The 25512-nt window shown below is 38.6% G+C and overlaps 1 protein-coding gene across 1 annotated transcript in view; it reads right to left on the bottom strand.

Annotated features, from left to right (window-relative positions):
* BPI (bactericidal permeability increasing protein) overlaps positions 1 to 25512 on the bottom strand; it is a 404793-nt gene that overhangs the window by 228421 nt on the left and 150860 nt on the right. The window lies entirely within an intron of this gene.

Raw genomic sequence — 25512 nt, 5'->3', positions numbered from 1 at the left:
TCCAAACTACAGTCACCACTGCACCCTATGGTTCTCCTTTTTCTCCTAACCGTCGATCGAATGACTGGGGGGGCGGAGCCTAAGGGGAGTTATATGGACAGCTCTGCTGTGTGTTCTCTTTGCCACTTCCTGTAGGGGAGGAGAATATCCCACAAGTAAGGATGAAGCCGTGGACCGGACACACCGTAGGAGAAAGGAATTTATCAGGTAAATATAAATTCTGTTTTTTAATTAGTTTCAATAGATTTGATTTTCTTAGGTTGGGTGTGCACCTAATAACATACCTGTTTCCTTTTTGCTTTTTAACAATCAGCATTTTCAAGCGTGTGGTGCAAAAAATACAGCCACTTGAATCGTAGTGCTGATTAGCATTTTCTACATTTTGCAATGAAATAGTCCTCTGTTAAGAAGTGGAATACAGCTGACAAAGACAGTTTCACATCTCTATAGTTGTCATTTGATCATCTTACTGACCATCTGGCAGCAACGACAAGCCTCAATTTGTTTTGTTGTTGGTGTCAGGACTCATAGATCCTTGTTTCTCTAAATAAACACATCCTGAGGATTCCTAATAAATGAGAGACGTGTGTGAGTGTTAAAATAGGAAACATTTTAGGAAAATTCTATATAGGAGGATTTATTAGTGCAAATATTTTTTGTTTTGCTGTTATTTTTTATTTGTTTTTATTAAGGATACAATCATACATGTTAAATGAAATAAGATGCACTGCCATAAAAACAATAAAATAAAAAATAAATATAAATATAAATATATATATATATATAATTTATTTATTTATTTATTTATTTTGCTTTTAGCAATTGTAGAAGACTAAACCATTGGTATTATTTTTACAATGAAATACAGGTATAAGCAAGATAAACAATCTCACATGATTTGCTTTTAAAGGGATCTTAAGCGTTTAATTTTGTATATTCTGATGCACCAGCCAGCACAGCCAATCAAATAACCCCATAACCAGAGGCGCTGGGAGCATATTCTGCTATCAATGGGATGGGCAGTATGGTTTTTGATTTGCTATACACCTACCTTGTTAGAATAGAACCAAATGAACTTACCCTAAAAATGTCTTTGTGAAACAGGCCTTTCTGCTTTATTTGTTTCCTAGCTTCTCTTACAGAAGCCTGGGGCCACCTACACTTTGCCCTGCATCTGCATAGAAACTGATCTTAGTGCTTACTAAGTGAGAATTTGTGTTTAGTCCATGAGGCCTATGTATCAAAGGTCTTGCGGACCTGATCCGACAGTGTGTGTGTGAGTATGCGTATATGTGAGTGTCTGTACTCTTACCAAATATCAACCAACCACCGCTGGTCAGGTATTTTCAATTCAATCTTAAAATGAGACTGTACTCTCTCTCTCTCTCTAAACTACTTTGGGCAAGATTACATATACGGTGCCCGTAATTTTACCTCGCACATCTGGGTATTACATATACGGTGCCAGCAGTTCATAAAGTGCCGTAAGTCAGATAAACTAGCGATGTCCAGGAATGAGCATAAATACCAATTTCTGGAGTCGCCAGTGACTTACGGCACTTTAGAAACTGCCGGAGCCTAAGAAAATAAATAAACCCGACACGTAAAACCCCTATATCCGCCAGCAAACCCACATCGGAACTAATAATAACAATATTAACCCCTAAACTGACAACCCCCCACAACGCAATATGCCTAATTAAACTATCAACCCCTAATCCGCAATTCACCCACATCGAAATCTACCTAATAAATGTATTAACCCATAAATCCGCCAACCCCAACATCGCAAATTACCTATTAAAACTATTAACCCCTAATCCACCATTAACCTACAACGCAATAAACCTATTAAACTATTAACCCCTAATCTGCCAAACCCACACAACGCAATAATGCTAATAAATCTTTTAACCCCTAACCCGCCAAAGCCCAAAACGCAAATAACTAATCACTAAGCCCCCTAACCTAACACCCCCTAAATTAACCCATTACATATATTAAAATAAAACTAAATTACAATTAAATATATTAACCCCTAAACCGCCAAAGCCCACAACGCAAATAACTAATCACTAACGCCCTAACCTAACACCCCCTAAATTAACCCCATTACATAAATTAAAATAAAACTAAATTACAATTAAAATAATAAACCTAACATTACTTTAAAAATAAAAAATACTAAGTTTAAATTAAGCTAAAATTACAGAAAATAAAAAAGCTAAAATTACAGAAAATAAAAAAGTCTAACATTACAGAAAATAAAAAATGTAAATTATCAAAAATAAAAAAATATACCTAATCCCTATGAAAATAAAAAAGCCCACCCAAAATAAAAACACCCCCTAATCTAATACTAAACTACCAATAGCCCTTAAAATTGCCTTTTTGTAGGCAGTGCCCTAAAGAAATCAGCTCTTTTCCTTAAAAAAATTCTAAATCCCCCCTCTAACATGAAAAAAACCCCACCCACCAAACCCCCCAAAATAAAAGAACCTAACACTAAAAAAACCTAAACTACCCATTGCCCCTAAAGGGAACAGGCAATAGGATTTCAGTAGCTCTCATCCTATTGGCTGATTTGAATTTGAAGAATCAAATCAGCCAATAGGAATTCAAGGGACACCATATTTAATTGCGTACCTTGAATTTACTATTCAGTGTACGGCGGAGATCGTACGAAGAGGATCATCCACGCTTCATGGCTCCGCGGTCGCCGGTCCTGCTCCGCGCTCATCTCCGCTCAGGCTTGGTCTTGGGTGAAGAAAGAAGAGGTCCCCGCTTGGAAGATGACTTCACTGACGGACTTCAGGAACCGTTCACGCATGGAACAAGACTTCACCCCCTGGAACAGGACCTTCTCCGCCAGATTTCAGGAACCATGAGTACCAACCTGGGGGTTAGATTTAGGCTTTTTTATTTTTTTGGGGGGTTGTTTTTTTTAGATTAGGGTTATGAGCCTTCTTAAAAGAGCTGACTGCCCTTTTAGGGACAGTTAAAGAGCTGAATGCCCTTTTAAGGCCAATGCCCATTAGGGGCAATGGGTAGTTTAGGTTTTTTAGTGTTAGGTTATTTTATTTTGAGGGATTTGGTGGGTGGGGGGTTTTACTGTTAGAGGGGGGACTTAGAATTTTTTTTAAGGAAAAGAGCTGATTTCTTTAGGGCACTGCCCTACAAAAGGCCCTTTAAGGGCTATTGGTAGTTTAGTATTAGATTAGGGGGTGTTTTTATTTTGGGGGAGCTTTTTTATTTTCATAGGGATTAGGTATACATTTTTTTATTTTTGATAATTTTGTTTTTTATTCTCTGTAATGTAAGACTTTTTTATTTTCTGTAATTTTAGATTTTTTTATTTTCTGTAATTTTAGCTTAAAGGGCCATGATACCCAAATGTTGAAACACTTGAAAGTGATGCAGCATAATTGTAAAAAGCTGACTAGAAAATATCACCTGTACATCTCTATGTAAAAAAAAATATTTTACCTCAAAAATTCCTCAGTAGCCACATCCTATTGTAAAGGACTTCTAAGCAGCAAATCAGTATGTCCGTCCTGGGACAGACAAAGGGCTTTGCACACTCTCATCTTATTTCCCTATTCAGTTTAAGGAAGTTTACTATGAAATATCATGAGAGATAAGTGAAATCTCATGAGATCACAGTAAAAGAGCTCATGACCTCAGCACTGCTGATGCTGATTGGCTGCTGTTCATTTCTTCATTTATTTATTTTTTTACCTGCAGCTGGGCAGCAGCTGATTATAACATTTTACACAGAACTTACTCTGGTGAGCTGAGGAAATTGTAAGGTAAAATATCTTCCTTTTTTACATAGAGATGCTAAGGTGATATTTTTCTGTCAGCTTTTTACAGTTATACTGCATCAGTTTTAAGTGATTTAGCATATGAGTATTATGTCCCTTTAATTTAAACTTAGTATGTTTTATTTTTAAATTAATATTAGGTTTATTATTTTAATTGTAATTCAGTTTTATTTTAATTTATGTAATGGGGTTAATTTAGGGGGTGTTAGGTTAGGGGGCTTAGTGATTAGTTATTTGCGTTGTTGGGCTTTGGCGGTTTAAGGGTTAATAGATTTATTAGCATTATTGCGTTGTGTGGGTTTGGCTGATTAGGGGTTAATAGTTTAATAGGTTTATTGCGTTGTGGGTTATGGCGGATTAGGGGTTAATACATTTCTTAGGTAGTTTGCGATATTGGGGTTAGTCAGATAGAGCATGTCATTTTAAGACACTTTTAAATTCACTTCTATTTTCAAATGTGCTTTGTTCTCTTAGTATCCCTTGTTAAAAAATGAATACGCACATATACTAGTACATACATACTAGTGGAAGCTGCTGCTAATTGGTGCCTGCACACATTTGTCACTTGTGATTGGCTAAATAGATATTTTCAGCTTCCTGTCAGTAGTGCAATGCTGTCCCTTCCGTAATGGATAACAAGAGAATGAAGAAAATGTGATAATAGAATTAAATTGTAAAATTGTTTAAAATTGTATGTTCTATCTGAATCATAAAAGAAAACTTTGGGGTTTACTATCCCTTTAATATACTTAGGTAGATAGCCATTGTGCATGCGTTAGGTACTTACGGGAGTTACGGTGCTCACATACTCAGTGCAAGGCTTGCTGCGGCTGCCTTTGTGTGGTGAGGTGAAAATGGAGTAAAATTTCTAAATTTTCGCCACGTAAGTCCTTGCGCTGAATATGTGATACCGATTTGTGACGCACTTCTATGTTGGCTTATGGGAGTAAAAATTGCAGGCGACGGGTGAAATATACGTGCCGCATATACGGTGCCGTATATGTAACACCAAAATTGCGTAAAAACCGGCGGCGGCTTTTTGCGGACGACCCTGCATATGTAATGGAGCCCTTTATGTTTGTAAAAATAAAATGCAGAGTGTGGTATACACACACACATACGCATATATTTATTTATATATATATATATATATATATATATATATATATATATATATACAATTACAAAACAGAATTATTATTTTCTTAATAATTTTGTTTTGTAACTTTCCTTGTGGCTTTGCACTCTGGCTTGGCTGGAGTTAACTGCCTTAGTCCCTGAGAGCTGTGCAGCTGTCTTTTAGTGCTGGGGACTCGGAAGCTCAGAACACTGTAAGTTTTTCAGGGTCATGGAACATGTACCCAGTCCAGTTTTGGGGTTCAGTCCATTGCCATGTTTTATATTGGTTTAGAGGAATTATAAAGGGCTACTGTCACACTTGTTTGTGTCTCTGTGTGTTTGATTTAAGGCATGCATTGTGTGGATGTAGGTTCGGGACCCAGGGAAGAAGAGACTTTGTTGTTGTCCTGGGCCTGCTGTAACTAACTCTTCTATTTTGTTTTTTAACCTACAGTGGGGCAAAAAAGTATTTAGTCAGCCACCAATTGTGCAAGTTCTCCCACTTAAGAAGATGAGAGAGGCCTGTAATTTTCATCATAGGTATACCTCAACTATGAGAGACAAAATGTGGAAACAATTCCAGATAATCACATTGTCTGATTTGGAAAGAATTTATTTGCAAATTATGGCGGAAAATAAGTATTTGGTCATTATCAAAAGTTCATCTCAATACTTTGTTATATATCCTTTGTTGGCAATGACAGAGGTCAAACGTTTTCTGTAAGTCTTCACAAGGTTGTCACACACTGTTGCTGGTATGTTGGTCCATTCCTGCATGCAGATCTCCTCTAGAGCAGTGATGTTTTGGGACTGTCGCTGGGCAACACGGACTTTCAACTCCCTCCAAAGGTTTTCTATGGGGTTGAGATCTGGAGACTGGCTAGGCCACTCCAGGACCTTGAAATGCTTCTTACGAAGCCACTCCTTCCTTTCCCGGGCAGTGTGTTTGGGATCATTGTCATGCTGAAAGACCCAGCCATGTTTCATCTTCAATGCCCTTGCTGATGGAAGGAGGTTTGCACTCAAAATCTCACGATACATGGCCCCATTCATTCTTTCATGTACATGGATCAGTCGTCCTGTTCCCTTTGCAGAGAAACAGCCCCAAAGCATGATGTTGCCACCCCCATGCTTCACAGTAGGTATGGTGTTCTTTGGTTGCAACTCAGCATTCTCTCTCCTCCAAACACAACGAGTTGTGTTTCTACCAAACAGTTCTACTTTGGTTTCATCTGACCATATGACATTCTCCCAATCCGCTTCTGGATCATCCAAATGCTCTCTAGCTTACTTCAGACGGGCCCGGACATGTACTGGCTTAAGCAGGGGGGACACGTCTGGCACTGCAGGATCTGAGTCCCTGGCGACGTAGTGTGTTACTGATGGTAGCCTTTGTTACGTTGGTCCCAGCTATCTGCAGCTCATTCACTAGGTCCCCCCATGTGGTTCTGGGATGTTTGCTCACTGTTCTTGTGATCATTTTGACCCCACAGGGTGAGATCTTGCGTGGAGCCCCAGATCGAGGGAGATTATCAGTGGTCTTGTATGTCTTCCATTTTCTAATTATTGCTCCCACAGTTGATTTCTTCACACCAAGCTGCTTGCCTATTGCAGATTCAGTCTTCCCAGCCTGGTGCAGGTCTACAATTTTGTTTCTGGTGTCCTTCGACAGCTCTTTTGTCTTCACCATAGTGGAGTTTGGAGTGTGACGGTTTGAGGTTGTGGACAGGTGTCTTTTATACTGATAACAAGTTCAAACAGGTGCCATTAATACAGGTAATGAGTGGAGGACAGAGGAGCCTCTTAAAGAAGAAGATACAGGTCTGTGAGAGCCAGAAATCTTGCTTGTTTGTAGGTGACCAAATACTTATTTTCCACCATAATATGCAAATAAATTCTTTCCAAATCAGACAATGTGATTGTCTGGATTTGTTTCCACATTTTGTCTCTCATAGTTGAGGTATACCTATTAAGGAAATTACAGGCCTCTCTCATCTTCTTAAGTGGGAGAACTTGCACAATTGGTCGGGTGGCCGACTAAATACTTTTTTGCCCCACTGTATGTGCTTGCAAGAGATTGCCAGACTTTCTATGTGTTGTATGTGTGTGTGTGTATACATATATATATATATATATATATATATATATATATATATATATATATATATATATATATACAGGGCTTGACATTTCTAGTGGTCCGGATAACTTAGAAATTGCAGCTGACGACTTAGAAATTTGACTTTTCTCTATCTTTAACATTGAGTAGACTACTAACTTTTTCCTCTGGAAAGCTTTGAACCATTGACTTGTAAACCATATTGATATTTTTCCACCTCAGTATGTGTTTATATATATATATATTTATGTGTGTGTGTGTTAGTGTAGAATTGCAAGTTATGGAGTTTACTGTTTGCCTCTTTTGTTGTCACTAAATCTAAGGAAGTGTAAAATTATTTTGTGTCAGTCACTCACAGACCTTTAAAATACGTATTATGGTAACTTATGCACCAACTCTTTTAAAATATTGCAGGATTTTCAAGAGGAACCCCACTGTCGATCCCCTAGCTCTCTTTGAGTTATCAATGGTCTCAATTTCATTGTAAAACCAGGCAGTCCACAGACAAACCCTAAGACTGCATTAACACCACCTACTGTATGCCAAATCCACCTTAGACATGCCCCAGCCCCACCCAGGGAACTCCCAGGACTCACCCGTTATGACCTTGCCCGCAGAGCACACACAGGTCTCCTTGATTTAGCCAAGATATCCAGATGGCATCCTAAAAAATTTGGAAGGTATGTTAATGAACCAGAAACCCACAAGCTTGTACTCAGATATGTCATATGTGTTTGTCTTGCATCTTGTGCCCCTTACATGTACACCACAAACATGTGGCCCTTATTTTATTCCATTTCAGTTCTTCTTATGCAAATTGTATCACATGGTTTTCCCATTGTTTTCAAAATCAAAAGCCAGTGGGTTTAGGCACTCAGTAAGTTATATATTTAATAAAAAAAAAAATTAAAAAAATGTTTATTTATTTAAAAAAGCCCCATATAGCCCCCCTCCCCCATGTGGCTTCAAAGATGGTGCTGCCCAGTGCATCATTGGGCTTCTGGGGGTGTCCCTAGCCTGCCTCATCATAGGGGCAGGCTGGCATCATCCAATCTGAGCTTGCCCCTATAATTAAATTTATAATAATAAAAAATAATAAGAAATCCCATTTGTCTGATCATGTCAATATTAGTAAATATTGACACTGACCAGTGTGGATCTCCCTCCCTCTCCTCACTTGCGTTTTTGTGGGAGAGAGAGAGAGATCTGTGTTTAGAGAGAAAGAGATTTAGTTAGTTATATTAGTTTAAAAATTGTGAGACCTAAAGGTTCTTTTCAGAACCATTGACCCCTAGCTTGCCAGTGATCACTACAAATCATTGGCTCTTGCACAGCAGCACTTTTTTGCTCTCTGTGCATTTTTTTAGGGGTTAAGTTTTTTTAGTAATTCTTTGTGAGACCCAAAGGCTCTTTTCAGAGCCATTTAGCTAGTTTAAATTAATTTTAGTAAAAACTTGTAAAAACCCAAAGGCCCTTTTCAGAGCCATTAACCCCTAGCTTGCCAGTGATCACTATAAATTACTGGCTCTTGCACAACAGCACCTTTTTTGCTCTGTGCATTTTTTTAGGGGTTAATATTTTTTTGTGAGACCCAAAGGCTCTTTTCAGAGCCATTTAGTTAATTTAAATTTAAATTTTGTCTTGATTTTTTTAGTAATTTTTTTTCTGTGACTGATAAAAATAAATCATGTCACAGAGAACATATAGTGCTGAGGAGGCATATGCCATCTTTGCGTCTGAGTCAGACGCCTCTATGTCTGACTCAGACCCCAATTTAGACCTTTCCATATGCTTAGATTCATTATTAGATACAGTCTCAACTGATAGTGATGTATCTGTGGTTGCTAGCCTCCCTGATAGCCTCCCTGCCAGAAGGAGACGTGTTGCTCCATCTACCATTGCTGCTGAAGAGTGAGTAATGCCTCATCACCAGAGGCCACATATTCCATCCTACACTGCAAATCTTGGCATCAATGTGGATGTGGCAGGATTTAGCCCCCAACAGTTTATAGAGGTGTTCCTGGGCGATGATGTATTGTTGAACATTGTCGCCCAAACTAATTTATATGCCCATCAGTTCTATGCTGCAAAGCCTGACTCATATTTGGCAAAGCAGCAATGGGCTCCCATCGATGTTCCAGAATTATAAAAATTCTGGGAATTGACTATGCTGATGGGCATAATAAAGAAACTCTCTATCCGCACCTACTGGAGCAGTAACCCCATCTGGTCTACCCCCATTTTCTCCCTGTGTATGTCGAGGAAGAGGTATGAAATGATTCTACATTTCATGCACTTCAGTGACAACAGCCTGTACCCCCGCCAGGGAGCATCCTCAGTTTGACAGGCTGTATAAAATCCACCCCCTGATTACCCACTTTGCTGCCAGGTTTGCAGAGGCTTATACACCTAGAAGGAATGTGGATGAATCCCTGATGAAGTATAAGGGAAGGCTGGGATTCAAACAGTATATTTCTTGCAAGCACTCCAGGTATGGAGTAAAGGTGTATAAGTTCTGTGAGAGCGAGTCTGGGTATACTCAGGCCTTCTGTGTGTACGAGGGAAAGGATATCCACCTTGACCCTCCAGGTTGCCCAGAACATATGGGAACCACTGGCGATATAATACATCCAGATCAGACTGGGTTTATGCCTGGTAGAAATCCAACTAGGAACATGCGAAGGGTCTTAATTACCTTAGAACATTATTATAATAGGATTCGCAATAAGGATAACCATCTTACAACTGATCTAGCTCTGGTAACCATAGATGCAGAAAAAACATTTGATTCCATTATTTGGGATCCCATGCTATCCACTCTTTTATATTTTGGATTCTCTGGTAATTTAGTAAATATAATTAAGTTAATATATAATGCTCCAAGGTCACAACTCCTAATAAATGGGGAACTTTCTTCTTATATAACGTTGCAGAGAGGGACTAGACAGGGGTGTCCGCTTTCTCCACTCCTGTTTATCTTAACACTTGAGCCACTTGCAATAAATTTGAGGAAAGAAATAGACAGTATTAGTTTGGGCAACCAGAGGATAGTAGTCTCTCTTTATGCTGATGATATTTTATTGTTCATTAAAGATTCAAATTTAAATATACCAAAATCTTTGGAGTTAATTAACCGTTTTAGTAAATTTTCTGGTTACATGATAAATGCTCTGAAGTCCGAAATCTTGTGGATTAATAAAACCAGAAATAGCTGCATCCCACACCCATTTCGGGAAGTGGTACATATTAACTATTTGGGAATTAAGCTTGGAAAAGACCCAAAGGGTTGGTATGACCTTAATTTTGCTGAGTTTTTTTTGCAAATTTAGAATGTAAATTGAAGAAATTGAATATATTTTTTCTTTCTCTTTCAGCCAAAATTATGGTGATCAAAACAATTCTTTTCCCGATGTTATTATTTTTATTACAAAATTTCCCTTTATTTATACCCAAAAAAAGACATTGTTAGATATAATATGGTATGTGCTACAGTTATTTGGGGTAAAATGAGGCCTCGACTTTCTATTGATAGGTTAACCATTCCTAAGAGATATGGTGGCTTTGTGTTACCAAACTTGAGATATTATAATTGGGTCGCACTGATCAAATACGGAGCAGATTGGTTAACTGAAGGCCAGCATATTACTTACTATGACATTGAATCAGATTTAATAGCGCCATTCAGTTTAAAATCGAGCCTACACCATAAGTACACTAACTTACCAAGCAACATTAAACAGTTAAGTTCATTTTCTAATATAATATTAGCTTGGCAAAAAATTTGTGGGCTACTTGGTATAGATTATCTGAAGTCACGCTATCTTCCTACTCTCCTGGAATCTATAATGCAACTTTTAGAGAGTGGCACGTTAAAGGTTTAACATATTTTTTTCAGCTCCTGAAAGTAGATAGTAATATAATACAACTATATAGTGAGATCTCAGAGCAGTACCATCTTCCGCAAAGAAACTTCTATGTATATCTTCAGATTAGGAGTTTTCTTACAGCAATTGCACCGATTGGTGAATCAGATTGGAATCTCTATGAGGTAGAGACAGGTCTCCAATTGTATAAAGCCGGTAAAAGATCAATTGCGTATTGGTATAATGCTATTTATTCTACAGTGGGTGTCCAGCACGCAGATAAAATTAAAGAGAAGTTTGAAAGATATTTCCCATGTTTACAGGAAGAAACTATCAGGACAAGTATAACTCTGTGTGAGGCTGCCACACCAATTATCAGTTGGCGGGAAGCACATTTAAAATTATTAAACAATTATTATTTAACCCCAGATAGAATAAACAAATGGGCTAATATAGAATCTAAGTGTAAATGTTTTAAATGCAAAGCGGAAAAGGCAGAGATTTTACATTGTCTTTGGTTATGTCCGAAGATTACACAATTCTGGGGTAAAGTGAATTTTTGGTTAAATAAATATCTGCAGTGTCGGATTGAGCTTTCTCCTAGGGATATATTTTTTTTACGGCTGGCTTCACACATAGTGGAGACCAACACTTTTGTAATTCTGCCATTATGGCGGCTAGGAATCTTATCTTTAAGAAATGGAAATTAGCCAAAGCACCCTCTATTGTTGAATTTACTGATTTAATGAAATTACAAATGGGAGCGGAACTCTTTGACAATAAACTCTTAAGTGAAAATTTTCTCAGGAAGTATTTTGACAAATGATTAAACCTAATATTGGACTGGCCACTCGCTGATCAAAGGCAACCCATTGCCCCATTAAGATGCACTATACCCTTTTTATTATTGATATTGGATGCAACACTCCCTCAACAGTGGAGTGATGGCTGAGCAATAGAGATATTTATTATAAGCCTAGAGACGATGATGGTTCCCCGTTTTTTTTTTTTTTTGTTTTGTTTTGTTTTTATGTTGGTTTAGTTTTGTCGGAGTCTATTCATGTATGTATTTGTTGTGAAAACTATCCATTTTTGGTTTATCTGGTCAGATTAATGATTTTGACAAAAGGACAAGTTATATTTGCTGGGGTTTTTTTTTTTTACTTTGAAAATCATGTATGAAAAGTTTTTTTACATAATCTACCAGCTATGTATTATGCAAATGGCATGATTCTTACCTTTTTTGTTTACACGTTTGTCCTTCTGTATATGCAAATGGATGTCAAATAAAAAAATAAAAAAAATAAAAAAACGAGAGAGAACATATAGTGCTGAGGAGGCATATGCCATCCTTGCATCAGAGTCAGACGCCTCTATTGTGTGATATTGAGATTATCAGTTGGTATGAACCATATCAACCTGTTGTTATGTGCACAATGGTAGAGTTAGGAAGTGCCTCTTGCATAGTGTCTGTGTGTGTATAGCATTCTTAATAAAGTTTACAGTTAGGAAGACCTGTGCTTGATCTCCTTATATAAATAAGATAAAACATGGTGTCAGAATAAGGAGTTCCCTGCTTCCATCTGAACTGACAAGCAAGGACTCTGAGGAATCCATTAGAAATCTTTGCAGCAAATTGAAAGTGTGAGAGTCAAGGCTCTGGCAGAGTGACTACAGCTTCTTCTCATGAACTGAGTAAGTGCATCATAACTTGTACAACTGACTGATTCTAACAGCACTACAGACTTTTATATTAATACTGCATAATTCAGAACATTAAGATGGAAAAGTTAAATCCTCCACCAGAATTGAAAATGACTGGTAATATGGAAGATGCATGGCAGAGGTTTAAGCAAAGATTCCAGCTATATGTTAGAGCTATAGGAGCTCAGGAGCAAGATGATGAACAAAAGATTGCACTTTTTCTGACTGTAGCAGGATCAGCAGCAATAGATGTATACAACACCTTCACATTTACAGATGAAGAAAGGGATGTTTATCAGGTTGTTCTAGACAAATTTGAACAGTACTGTGTACCTAGACGCAATGAAACCTATGAAAGGTATCTTTTCAGATGTAGAATGCAGAATGAAACAGAGACTATTGAGGAGTATGTAACAGACTTAAAACTGAAGAGTAGATCATGTAATTATGGAGCAATGTGTAACTCATTAATCAGAGACCAGTTAGTCATGGGCAGCAGAAATATAAGGGTTAAAGAACGCTTGCTCAGAGAGAAAGATTTAACACTGGAAAAGCCAGTAGAAATTTTTCAAAGTTCAGAGGCAGCACAGGAACAAGTGCGCACACTCTGCCACAGTACAGCAGCAACACCAGTAATGTCAGTTACAGTGGGGAAAAACAAAGTGCATCCACATTATGAAAATAAAATGAAAGGAAAAAGTTTTATCACGCAAACAGCAAATTCTCAGCCTGAATCAGACTGGCTATGTACCAGATGTGGAAAGCAGCATGGCATAAGACAATGTCAGGCTTATGGGCAAATCTGCAGAAAATGTGCAAAAAGGAATCACTTTCAAAAGATGTGTAAAGCTAAAAAAACGGTTCACATTGTTGACCAGTCAGAAAGTGAGGAATCAGAAGAATTCTTTATTGGAATACTTGACTTAACCAAAGCTACAGATAAGGAATGGGTCATTGAAGCTATTACAAATGGCACTAATATTGCTTACAAAGTAGATACAGGTGCACAAGCTAATTTGATGCCTGAGAGCAAGTATCACCAATTGAAGAACAAACCAGAACTTCTGAAAAGCTCAGTTAAACTAAAGACATATAATTGGGATTTTATCCCAGTGCTTGGCAAGTGCAGTGTGTTCCTGGAATATGGAAATCAAATGCATAAAATGAACATTCTGGTAGTTTCAGGAAACAAACCAGCTCTACTGGGTCTTCAAATGTGTGAAACTTTAGGACTGATTAAAAGGGTAAATGCCATTGATGGAACTAATAATGAAGAGGACATAGAACATTTATTAACAGACTATGCTACAGTATTTGAAGGAATAGGATGTCTTCCAATGCAACATAAAATACAACTAAAAGAAGGTTCTCTTCCAGTAGTGCATGCCATGTGAAATGTTCCAGTTGCTCTAAGGGATCGTCTTAAACGGGAACTTGCCAGGATGGAGGATAAAGGTATTATAAAGAAAATCAAGACACCTACTGAATGGGTTCATTCTATGGTGTTGGTGGAAAAACCGGATGGGGGTCTCAGAATCTGTATTGATCCCAAGGAACTGAATAAAAGCATCTTAAGAGAACACTTCCATTTACCAACAAAACCAGAATTGCTTGGGGAGCTAAGTGGAGCAACTGTATTCAGTAAACTGGATGCATCCTCAGGATTTTGGCAAATTCCACTGGAGGAGGAAAGCATGAAACTCTGCACTTTTAATATTCCTTATAGGAGGTACTGTTACAAATGATTGCCCTTCGGCTTGTGTTCAGCACCAGAAGTGTTTCATAGTACCATGCAGCAACTTCTTGAACGAATACCAGGCACAACCGTATTCATTGATGATATTCTGATCTGGGGTAAAACCAAGCAAGAACATGATGAAAGGCTAAAGATGGTCTTAGATGTTGCTAAGGAGAATAATTTGAAGTTCAATAAGACAAAGTGTCAATTCAGAAAAACTTCAATTCAATATTTCTGAGAACAACTCACGGGAGGTGGTGTTTTACCAGACATGAAAAAGATTAAGGCAATTACAGAAATGCCACAGCCAGAAAATAAGCAAGATATACAACGCTTACTAGGAATGGTGAATTACCTTGGCAAGTTCATACCTAATTTACCAGACAAAACTGTACTAATGCGACAACTACTCAGAAAAAACTATGCCTGGGAATGGTCAGAGAATCACCAGAAAGAATGGAAGTTTTTGAAGGACATGCTTACTACTGCACCAACTCTGCAATTCTTTGATCCAACAGCAAAAACAAAGTTGTCAACTGATGCTTCATAAAATGGATTGGGAGCAGTTCTATTTCAAAATCAAGGCTCGGGATGGATGCCTGTGGCTTATGCATCTAGGGCATTGACAGATACTGAAAAACCATATGCTCAAATTGAAAAGGAAACACTGGGACTAGTTTACGGATGTGAAAAATGTCATGTTTATTTGTATGGAAGAGTATTTTCCGCAGAAACTGATCACAAACCTTTGATTCACATCTACCAAAAGGGCTTGATAGATGCACCTCCAAGAATTCAACGTTTGTTGCTGAGACTTCAAAGTTAGGACTTCACCTTGGATTTTATACCTGGCAAGGAGTTGGTGGTAGCGGATGCTCTGTCACAAGCTTACTTACCATTTAACAATGAGGACTTACAGTTGCAGAAAGAGGTGACTGTTCACGTCAATCTGATCTTGAAGACAGCCCCATTTAGTCATGCAATGTGGGCAGCAATAGAACAGGCTACAGAAACAGATACTCTTTTAAGTCAAGTGAAGAAAGCAGTTTCTAGTGGCAAATCTAAGACACTAATGCCATCACTGTATAGACCATACATTTCTGAAATTTCTTTGATAAAAGGGGTACTTTTGAAAGGACAAAAGATAATTGTACCAGAGAGTTTGCAAAGTCAAATACTGAAAAGACTACATGAAGGTCATTCAGGTATAGAAAAGACAAAAAGACGAGCTAGAGACATTTTGTACTGGCCAAATATGAATGAAAACATTGAGACAATGATCACTCAATGCCGGACTTGCCAAAAATTCAGACCTCAGTTACCTAAAGAGCCTATACTGGATACGGACTTCCCGCACCCTGGGAAAAGTTAGGAATGGACTTGTTTGTTTTCAAAAATCAGCATTATATCTTAGTAATGGATTACTTCTCTAATTACCCAGAGATAGCATTATTGGAAGATGAGTCAGCATGTACAGTGATCAAAAAAGTAAAAGCAATTTTGGCGAGACATGGCATTCCAAGAGTAATAATATCAGGCAATGGTCCTCAATTCAATTGTAGAGAGTTTAGGGTTTTTGCCAGTACCTATGAATTTGAACATCGAACATCCAGCCCGGGATATCCACAAGCAAATGGATTAGCAGAAGCTGGAGTAAAAATAGTGAAAAACATACTTTGTAAAGCAACAGATGCAGATGAGGATCCATGTCTGGCTCTTCTTAGCTATAGAGCTACTCCTTTAAAATGTGGGAAGTCACCGGCAGAATTATTGTTTGGCAGACAGCTGGTCACATGAGTACCAGTTGTGAAACCTTGGAAAAGGTTCCCACAAAAACCGGTAATAGAAACCAAATTGAAACTCAGAGAAAAAAGGAATGAATACTATGACCGAGCTGCAAAGCCTTTGGAGAATCTTCAGGTACAAACTCCTGTGCGAATACAAGGTTCAAACAGCTGGAATACTGAAGGGACAGTTATCCAGCAATATTCTCCAAGATCGTATGTAGTTCAAACCAATGATGGGCAATGTTTACGTAGGAATCGTAGACATTTGATGGCTATTCCATCAGCTCACAACAATTCGGCAGTGAAGGAAACCTGTGAGGATACATTGAACACTCCATTGCAGTTGGAGAATGAAGATGCCAGAGAAACTTTGCAAAGTTCGACTGACTTACCTGCCAGTGATACAATGCAAACAAGGTCAGGTCTATATATCAAAAAACCTAATCGTCTAATTGAACAATGTTAAAAGGGACTGAAGTTTTTTCACATAGACTACAGTTAAAAATAAAATGTACTTTAAGTTTTCTGTTGTTTAAAAAGAAAAGAAAAAGGGAAATGTGTGATATTGAGATTATCAGTTGGTATGAACCATATTAACCTGTTGTTATGTGCACAATGGTAGAGTCAGGAAGTGCCTCTTGCATAGTGTGTGTGTGTATAGCATTCTTAATAAAGTTTACAGTTATGAAGACCTGTGCTTGATCTCCTTATATAAACTAAGATAAAACATCCATGTCTGACTCAGACCCCAATTTAGACCTTTCCATATGCTTAGATACATTATTAGATACAGTCTCAACTTATAGTGAAGTATCTCTGGTTGCTAGCCTCCCTGATAGCCCCCCTGCCAGAAGGAGACGTGTTGCTCCAGCCGCCGTTGCTGCTGAAGAGTGAGTAATGCCTCATCACCAGAGGCCACATATCCCACCCTTCACTGCAAATCCTGGCATCAATGTGGATGTGGCAGGATTTAGCCCCCAACAGTTTATGGAGGTGTTTCTGGGCGATGATGTATTGGGGAACATTGTCGCCCAAACTAATATATATGCCCATCAGTTCTATGCTGCAAAGCCTGACTCATATTTGGCAAAGCAGCAATGGGCTCCCATCGATGTTCCAGAATTATAAAAATTCTGGGAATTGACTATGCTGATGAGCATAATAAAGAAACCCTCTATCCGCTCCTACTGGAGCAGTAACCCCATCTGGTCTACCCCCATTTTCTCCCTGTGTATGTCGAGGAAGAGGTATGAAATGATTCTACATTTCATGCACTTCAGTGACAACAGCCTGTGACCCCCCGAGGGAGCATCCTCAGTTTGACAGGCTGTATAAAATCCGCCCCCTGATTACCCACTTTGCTGCCAGGTTTGCAGAGGCTTATACACCTAGAAGGAATATATGTGTGGATGAATCCCTGATGAAGTATAAGGGAAGGCTGAGATTCAAACAGTATATTTCTTGCAAGCGCTCCAGGTATGGAGTAAAGGTGTATAAGCTCTGTGAGAGCGAGTCTGGGTATACTCAGGCCTTCTGTGTGTACGAGGGAAAGGATATCCACCTTGACCCTCCAGGTTTCCCAGAACATATGTGAACGACTGGCAAGATTGTCTTGGACCTGATATTACCCCTGATGAACAAAGTGTACCACTTGTATCTAGACAATTTCTATACAAGTGCCCTTTAGTTCAAACTACTGTGTTGTTTTGATACAGTAGCTTGAGGTACAATTAGAAAGAACCATGCAGGTTTCCCAGAACAACTTGCACGTACCCAGCTACGAAGGGGGAAGACCTAAGCTCTGCGGCAAGAGGAGCTGTTGGCAGTTAAGTACAGAGACAAGAAGGATGTAAACCTTCTTACCACCATCCACAATGAGAGGACTGTGGAGGTCTCTGTACTTGGCAGAGCTGAGAGCATAAGGAAGCCAATGTGCATTAAGGCTTATAACCAGCATATGGGTGGGGTTGATCTGGCAGATCAGCTGCTGCAGCCCTGTCTAATTATGCAGAAGACAACGGCCTGGTACATAAAGGTTGCAATTTACTTATAGCAGATTGCAACCCACAACACTTTTTTGTTGTTCAAAAAAGCAAACCCCGGAATGAAACTGACGTTTTTACAGTTTCAGCTCCAGATCATTTCGGGGATTTTGTACCAAGATGCACCTGCTCCCCAGGCAGTGATGGGAGAGAGCAGAGTTGGGGCTACTCATTTTATTTTCAAAATCCCCCCTACTGTGGCGAAGCAGAATCCTCAGAAAAAAATCAGAGTCTGTACCAAGAGGGGGCAGGACTCTGGACTCTGCATTTGGGACTGCTTCAAGCGGTATCACACACTGGTAAATTATTATATTTTTTTACATTTGCTGTTGTCTTTTTTTGGGGGTGTTGGTTACGTTTACTGTTACTGAGTTTGTTTGTTTTTTACTTTTAATGTGCTCGATTTTTACATTTCACTGTTCTATTTTTTATAAGGTGCTGTATTTTGAAAAAACACCTGTCAAACCTATGCATGGGGGCATGAGTGTACTCAGGGGGTCTTGCAGGAAAGAACCTGGAGTGTTTTCTTGCAATAACTTACAACAATCTCTTCTCTGAAATCATAGTCAAAAAGCAATGTGTGTGTAAAAATGAAAATGGAAAAATTACTACCATTTCTCCAATGTTTTTGGCTAAAACAACGGTTGAATCAAAGGCATCAAAGCCCTCCATATACGATACCTTGGAGTGTCAACGTTTCAAATACATACACTTTCATGGCAATAAATAAAACTGGGGTATGCAATAGGCCCCAAACTAAAGATAGGCCTATCAGAAGAAATACTCTCACTTTCAACTCAAATTACAAGTCATACAATTGTAACTGAACCTTCCCAAAATCCTGGCAAACATATGCATGGGGGCATGGGTGTACTCAGGAGGTCTTGCAGAAAACAACTTGAAGTGTTTTCTTGCAATAACTTACAACAATCTCTCCTAAATCATAGTCAAAAAGCAATGTGTGTGTAAAAATGAAAATTTTAAAATTACCACCATACACTTTCTCCAATTATTTTGGCTAAAACGGTTGCATCAAAGGCATCAAAACACTCCATATACAATATCTTGGGGTGTCAATGTTTCAAATACATACACATTCATGGCAATAAATAAAACTGGGGTATGCAATAGGCCCCAAGGTAAAGATAGGCCTATCAGAAGAAATACTCTCACTTTCAACTCAAATTACAAATCATACAATTGTAACTGAACCTTCCCAAAATCCTGGCAAACCTATGCATGGGGCATAGGTGTACTCAGGAGGTCTTGCAGAAAACAACCTGGAGTGTTTTCTTGCAATAACTTACAGCAATCTCTCCTAAATCATAATAAAAAAACATTGTGTGTGTAAAAATGAAAATTGAAAAATTATCACCATACACTTTCTCCAATGTTTTTGGCTAAAATGGTTGCATCAAAAGCATCAAAGCACTCCATATACAATACATTTGGGTGTCAACGTTTTAAATACATACACATTCATGGCAATAAATAAAACTGGGGTATGCAATAGGCCCCAAACTAAAGATAGGCCTATCAGAAGAAATACTCTCACTTTCAACTCAAATTAGTCAATTAGTCATGTGAGTGTGAAAATGAAAATTGAAAAATTACCACCATACACTTTCTCCAATTTTTTTTGGCTAAAACAGTTGCATCAAAGGAATCAAAACTCTTCATATACAATACATTGGGGTGTCAACTTTTCAAATATATGCAAATATATATTCTTGGCAAGCAAATACATTGGGGTATGTAAAAAGAAGATAAGCAAAGAAGATATGTTAAATGTGAAAATTCCAAGTTAGAAAACTGGAATGCGCCCCCTAAAAACTATACTAGAGTGGTATCACTGTACACAGGAGATGTTATTGAACACATATTGAGGTATTATTTGTCAGTAACACATAACAGGAACTGAGAATCCTTGCCTAAAGTACAAGGTGTGTGAAAAATAACACAAAAAATGACTACCCAAAGGTTTGACAAAGACTGGTGGTTGAAATAGTGCATAGAAAGTGTTACAATACCAGCTTTTCAAATACCATAGGGTGTCTAAATTACATTGGCCGGCTTCAAAAATGTCCCAAATAGGACATGGGTGCATGATAACAGATGTGAAAATTCCAAGTTGGAAGACTTGAAAGTGCCCCTAAAAATAAGGCCTTTTAGCCCCCTGAGAACCTGACAAACTTATTCATGGGTGGTATCAATGTACTCAGGAGATGATGTTGAATACATATCGAGGTGTTTTTTGGCAGTAACACACAACAGAAACCGAGAATCCATGCCTAAAGTACGTGTGTGAAATATAAACCAAAAAAATTACTACCCAAAAGTTTGATAAAGACTGCTGGTTGAATTAGTACATGGAAAGTGTTAAATTACCAGTTTTTCGAATACCCTAGGGTGTATTATTTTTAAAAATATATGGTTTGATGGGGGTAAATTACATTGGCCGGCTTTAAAAATGTCCCAAATAGGACATGGGTGCATGATGACAGATGTGAAAATTCCAAGTTGGAAAAGTGGAAAGCGCCTCCTAAAAATATGTCCTTTTAGCCCCCTGAGAACCCGACAAATCTATTTATGAGTGGTATCACTGTACTCAGGAGATGTTTTTGAATACATATTGAGGTGTTATTTGGCAGTAGCACATAACAGGAACTGAAAATCCATGCCTAAAGTACAATGTGTGTTAAAAACAACACAAACAAATGACTACCAAAAAGTTTGACAAAGACTTGTGGTTGAATTAGTGTATGAAAAGTGTTAAAATACCAGCTTTTCAAATACCATAGGGTGACTACTTTTAAAAAATATATGGTTGATGGGGGTAAATTACATTGGCCGGCTTCAAAAATGTCCCAAATAGGACATGGGTGCATGATGACATGTGAAAATTCCAAGTTGGAAAACTGGAATACTCAGGAGGTCTTGCAGAAAACAACCTGGAGTGTTTTCTTGCAATAACTTACAGCAATCTCTCCTAAATCATAATAAAAAAACATTGTGTGTGTAAAAATGAAAATTGAAAAATTATCACCATACACTTTCTCCAATGTTTTTGGCTAAAATGGTTGCATCAAAAGCATCAAAGCACTCCATATACAATACATTTGGGTGTCAACGTTTTAAATACATACACATTCATGGCAATAAATAAAACTGGGGTATGCAATAGGCCCCAAACTAAAGATAGGCCTATCAGAAGAAATACTCTCACTTTCAACTCAAATTAGTCAATTAGTCATGTGAGTGTGAAAATGAAAATTGAAAAATTACCACCATACACTTTCTCCAATTTTTTTTGGCTAAAACAGTTGCATCAAAGGAATCAAAACTCTTCATATACAATACATTGGGGTGTCAACTTTTCAAATATATGCAAATATATATTCTTGGCAAGCAAATACATTGGGGTATGTAAAAAGAAGATAAGCAAAGAAGATATGTTAAATGTGAAAATTCCAAGTTAGAAAACTGGAATGCGCCCCCTAAAAACTATACTAGAGTGGTATCACTGTACACAGGAGATGTTATTGAACACATATTGAGGTATTATTTGTCAGTAACACATAACAGGAACTGAGAATCCTTGCCTAAAGTACAAGGTGTGTGAAAAATAACACAAAAAATGACTACCCAAAGGTTTGACAAAGACTGGTGGTTGAAATAGTGCATAGAAAGTGTTACAATACCAGCTTTTCAAATACCATAGGGTGTCTAAATTACATTGGCCGGCTTCAAAAATGTCCCAAATAGGACATGGGTGCATGATAACAGATGTGAAAATTCCAAGTTGGAAGACTTGAAAGTGCCCCTAAAAATAAGGCCTTTTAGCCCCCTGAGAACCTGACAAACTTATTCATGGGTGGTATCAATGTACTCAGGAGATGATGTTGAATACATATCGAGGTGTTTTTTGGCAGTAACACACAACAGAAACCGAGAATCCATGCCTAAAGTACGTGTGTGAAATATAAACCAAAAAAATTACTACCCAAAAGTTTGACAAAGACTGCTGGTTGAATTAGTACATGGAAAGTGTTAAATTACCAGTTTTTCGAATACCCTAGGGTGTATTATTTTTAAAAATATATGGTTTGATGGGGGTAAATTACATTGGCCGGCTTTAAAAATGTCCCAAATAGGACATGGGTGCATGATGACAGATGTGAAAATTCCAAGTTGGAAAAGTGGAAAGCGCCTCCTAAAAATATGTCCTTTTAGCCCCCTGAGAACCCGACAAATCTATTTATGAGTGGTATCACTGTACTCAGGAGATGTTTTTGAATACATATTGAGGTGTTATTTGGCAGTAGCACATAACAGGAACTGAAAATCCATGCCTAAAGTACAATGTGTGTTAAAAACAACACAAAAAAATGACTACCAAAAAGTTTGACAAAGACTTGTGGTTGAATTAGTGTATGAAAAGTGTTAAAATACCAGCTTTTCAAATACCATAGGGTGACTACTTTTAAAAAATATATGGTTGATGGGGGTAAATTACATTGGCCGGCTTCAAAAATGTCCCAAATAGGACATGGGTGCATGATGACATGTGAAAATTCCAAGTTGGAAAACTGGAATGCGCCCCCTAAAAATAAGGCATTTTAGCCCCCTGAGAACCCGACAAACCTATTCATGGGTGATATCACTGTACTCAGGAGATGTTGAATACATATTGAGGTGTTTTTCATCAGTAACACATAACAGGAACCAAGAATCCATTCCTAAAGCACAATGTGTGTGAAAAATAAAACAAAAAAATGAGAGATAAAAGCATATGCCTAGCCCTGGTCACTCTAATCTACATTTTAATGAAGCCGGGGCCCTTTCCCTTAGTTTGCAATTTGGGTGTATAATTTTTTGAGATCTCAGTCACCCACGTGGCTGATCAGACATCATAAACCGCTTCAGCTAATCTCCACAGGCAGAGCGGAGCTGTGTTGTTGCACACTAACTTGAAAAGGACTGATTGTGTAGTGATACCCCTGCCTTGAGAGTGTGTAATGAATAAGTGCTCCAATACAGACCTGGCACGTTAACACTGTGGGCTTGCTAAGATTACTAAGAATGCAGGCATTTCTTGAGCATTCCCTTTTGATGAGGGATGCTGAACAACAGACCAATATGAAGTAGCACCTAAGCAGTACACTACACCCCTACGCTCTGCAGATATATGAAAGCTAGGTGACTGCCGGAAAGTCTAGTTGCTGAGGGCCTTGTTAGCTGCTATCCTCCCCTGGGCTGTGGGATCTGGTTCTCCCCCCTGCACAAAATTTCTGGAGAAGGGAGCACATTGCCTGATAGATGCATGCAGAATTACTATTCCAGCTTTGTTAAAACCACTGGCACCATGTCCAACAGGCAAAAACACCAAGAAAGAAAATCAAAGGCCTCAGTTGAAGTACACGCTGCAGAAAACATGGCAGTGGAAACGGTGGAGGAGAGCCTGACAGACACTCACCCTATTGTATCTCAAATTTCAGCTTTATTTCTACCCAAGATAGAGCAGCTGCAGACGGGGATGGACTCATTGTCGTCAGATTTCAAATCCTTTTCCTCTAGACTCCAGCATATTGAGCAAAGAGTGGGGGATGGAGAAGTCCTTCAAAGAGAAAGCTCTACTAAGATTGCAGCGCTTGAAGCTCAAAACAAAATACTGCTAGATAAAGTTGACGACCTTGAGAACCGCTCAAGGCGCAACAACCTGCGTATTGTTGGACTGCCAGAAACTGTGCCAAACACTGGCCTAATTGAATTTGCTGAGCGCACTCTGCCCACTCTACTGAAGTTGAAACCTGAGGATGTGTCATGTGTGGTTGAGAGAGCCCACAGGGTAAGCAACATTAGTCAAGATCAAAAGAATACAAGAGGACCCCGTCAAGTTATGATCCGATATCTCAATTTTAAAGATAAGATCCTTCTTCTCAGAGCCTATCGCCAGAACCCCCCCTTGAGCTTTGAGGGGAAGAAATTACTAATCTTTCAAGATTACTCTGCGGAAATCTCCAGAAGAAGAAGAGAGTTTTCGCCCTATTGCAAGTCGCTAATGGAAGCTGGTCGCTCTGTTTCCCTGCTGTTTCCGGCGAGGCTTAGGCTTCAGACCCAGCGGGGGGTTAAGTTTATCGATGATCCCAGACACCTTCAGAAATTCCTAAGACAAGAGCGGGATCCCGCAGCTGAGGACACTTGAGTGACAGATGGTTAATCTCAGAAATGGTAAAAAGGTTCTGGACATTTTTCATAATGTCTGAGTGAGGTGAATTGGTATCCATAATGGGTTACCTATTGAACACTGACTCTAATTATACAGAAATCTTTTTCTCATAAGTTAATAGTTTTTTGTTATACTTGTGTAAGGATATGGTCACCGAGGAGTTATTTAACCAAACTGTTTGAACTTATTTCAGGAAATAGATTAAGGAAAACCTCCCTATATGTGCTAGTTTACAGAAGGAATTCGAGGGGGGTGCCCTTTTCTTCAGCTAGGGTAAATGTTCCTTAGTTGTAGTTACCTTTTAGGGCTCGTTCATCAGTTTGTAAGAACTCGATAAAGGGGAGGAATTGAGATACAGATGCTTAGCTTTCCGCTAGAAATCTAGTCTTAGGGGAGAGGTGTACAATACGCAAAAAGAATTTAGTGTATAAATACTAATTTAGTGTTGAGGAAGAACTGGTTTACGTTGTTCAAAATTGTGATGCAAATTCAAAATTGTTTTCTATGTTGTTTAATGAATGTTTTTTTGCCTAGACAACAGGATGCTCGCCTCTATCCCGGGGACCCAGTGAAGGGGGAGAATAGTCTTAGTCGAAAGAACACGGTCATAATGCCGGTGACATGGTCAAGGTATTTCAATGCAGCCACAACATACTGCCCAATTGTCTCACACATATCAGCACATCATGCACACAGGGGATCACACTATGTTAAGTAGTCACTTATCTATCATGAGCTGGAATGTGGGGGGATCACCTCTCCATAAAAGCGCAGATCAATACTACGCTACTTGCAGTCCAGAGGGGCGGACATTGCCATTCTAGAGGAGACACACTTATCGCAGCTAGAACATCAGAAATTAAAACAGAGCTGGGTGGGGGAGGTTGTTTTCACGCCATATGAACAGAGGAGAGCTAGAGGAGTGGCAGTGCTGTTTAGGAAGAACTTGCAATACACCATCACTAAGACGCAGACTGACCAGGAGGGGAGGTTTGTCATAATTCAATTGGAAGTTGGGGGACTATTCTTTGCTCTGATCGGAGTATATGGGCCACAGATGCAAAAACAAACATTCTGGAGGACAGTC

Source organism: Bombina bombina, chromosome 1 (assembly GCF_027579735.1).
Source record: "Bombina bombina isolate aBomBom1 chromosome 1, aBomBom1.pri, whole genome shotgun sequence".
Lineage (NCBI taxonomy): Eukaryota > Metazoa > Chordata > Amphibia > Anura > Bombinatoridae > Bombina > Bombina bombina.
Note: the sequence above shows the minus strand (reverse complement) of the source record. Positions and strands in the feature narration are given on the sequence as shown.